Consider the following 2,602-nt stretch of genomic DNA (forward strand, 5'->3'; position numbering starts at 1 on the left):
TGCAAAGTTTGAATTCGTTGAATCCGAGCGTGTACTGTAGTGGCTGTCTCTGGGATACCGAGAACAGATTCCTCTGTTTTCCCTTTAGTTTTACAGAGTCTCTTCTACAATCTTTTTGAAACTTTTGAGAAATAACTTTGAATGCCTTGACGAATGATCTAAGCATCCAGAATCGAATGCCCTATCCTTTTTCCTTCCCCCCCTTTTATAGCACAGCTTCGAGCTCCTGGGGTACTACCGATTTTTCCTTTTTGCCCTTTGAAGTCGATTCAGTGCCTGGTTGCTTCAGGATCATGTCGTTTCCCTTTTCCTCATAGTTTCTTTCTTTTTGCTGCGACCGGATGAAAGTCTCCCAGCTAGCTTCCCATTTCCAGATTTTCCCGTTGGTTGACCTGAGGCGTTTTGGCTTTTGCTCCAGCTTTCCCAGTTGTACTTTTCCTTGTCTCTTTCTTCAAATGGTTGGAACCAAAGCTCCTGCATTTTTGCTTTGTACTTCCACTGTGTGCCTGAGTCATAAGGTCCGCGTGCCTTTTGTTTCTTTCCTCTCTTCAAATCTGCTTTAGTTTCACCTCACGCGTCCAGGGATCCTCTGCCTCTGGTACTGCTTCTGGGCGTCACGACCCAATTCTTCCTTCTGGGCTTCCTTTGGCTTGCTGTTTCTTTTTATCTGTTTTCTTGGGCCTCTTTCTTCGTGGACCTCTGGATCAGATCCTCTGGGCTCTTTTCCTTTTCTTTCTTTTCTTCTTCCTTTTCTTTAACCTTTATTATTTCTCTCTCTCTCTCTCTCTCTTTTTTGTGTGAAATGGGCCCAAAGTCTTTTCCATCTCTTTTTTGGGCCTATTTGTGGCTATTTAATTATTTTGCACCTCAACAAAGTAGTATCAAAATTTTTCTAAAATGGTTCATTAACAAATGCCCTAAGGGCACTTGTTAACCGGACCCCTATTTATAAAGTGCTAGTAATATTAATTGTATTTATTTTAATTCCAAGCAAAATTTGTTTTTCTGTTAAATTTAGTTTTTTTTTTTAACTTATTTAAATTTTCAATCTTTTTTCTTTCTTAGACTTCCACTGTATTCTTGGTTGTGCATGGTTACGGATTGGGGGATTACATTTTCATCTCTTGCTTAGCTCTGATGATCTAGATCCGGCCATGAAGTACTATTGGAAGTATTCACAGTTGGCTGAGAAGATAGCATCCCTTAAGCTTGAAATCCAGGTATCTTTCTTGTATTATTTAACCAGCCTAAGTGTTTTGTAATGGTCTTTCTTGCCTCAGGGCTCTTTTGTTGTTTTACAATGTTTAATTTTTTATGGGCTTTATTGTGAAATTTATGCACCTCCAATGCAATGTCGAAGATAGAATCGCTGTCCACATCTAAAGCTCTTCAAGCACCTCTCCTCAAATTTATTTCTTCATAACTATTACTTCTAACTGCGTATNTCTTGTGTTTATCAAGGACATAGCAACCTGATTTGTTGGCCGATTATCAGAGGAATATGCTGAATATGTTGATGTAGTTCAACAGTACTTCAAGTTGCAGTTTATGAAATGAAATTGGGCTCATCACTGGTTTTGGCAAGTGTCTTCCAGAAAGATTTGCTGAGTATGGTTGAGCTGGACGATATGGATCTCATTATGGTATTTTTTCTGTTTTATTTTAGATTTATTTTTTCTTTTGGATGTTTTAAACATATCATTGGCTGACTTGGAGGGTATTGCAGGGAACTATCTATTCATTCATGATATTTCCCCGAGGATTTCCATCCAAGTTGATTTCTGTTAACTTGGGCAGCACACAGCTTCGGCTTCTTTCCTATGACATAGATGTTCCCACAATCTTTTCTGCTGCTGATATGACCTTCTAGAAAAGTTGGTTACATTCTCAAATGGTGTTGCTGTTGAGAAGGTGGTCTGCACTTCATTTAATTCTTTCTTAGAGCATTCGCAACAGTGAATGAATAATTTTACTATTTAGCACTACCAAAACTTACTTTATCTATTTTACCTATACACATACTAGTGCAGCAGTGAATCTATTTTAGCTTTCAACACAATAAAATAATATAAATATTACAATAAAATAATATAACACTAAAATAAAATAATATATCCCACTACAAAAAAAATCCATATCACCAACCACAACCACCTCTCTTCAGCCACAGTCACAGTCACAGCCACAACGACACATACCAACAAGGTAGCAACCACCACCACCACACACCCCAGCAAGGCAGGAACCACCACCACCCCACCATCACACACACACCCCACCAAGGCAGAAACCACCAACAAAACAGGGAAAAAAAAAAAAAAACCCACCGATCACCAACAAACACCAAACCAAGCACAACATCGATTGGAGAAACCACTAACAAATACCGATTGCAGAAACCACCAATTGCTGAAACCATTGTAGAAACCACCAACAAACTAGCAATCCACAGCCCATCCCATGCCCCAAAACCAAAACCATTCATCCGGCACCCAATCACCATACCAACACCGATTTGGCCACCTAAACACCAACCGCCGATTCGGTGTGGGTTGAGGCGATCGGCGGCTGGGATGACGTGGGCTGAGGCGATCGCCACTGA

This window comes from Quercus suber, unplaced genomic scaffold (assembly GCF_002906115.3).
Source record: "Quercus suber isolate HL8 unplaced genomic scaffold, Cork oak 2.0 scaffold_57, whole genome shotgun sequence".
NCBI classification, from domain to species: Eukaryota; Viridiplantae; Streptophyta; class Magnoliopsida; order Fagales; family Fagaceae; genus Quercus; species Quercus suber.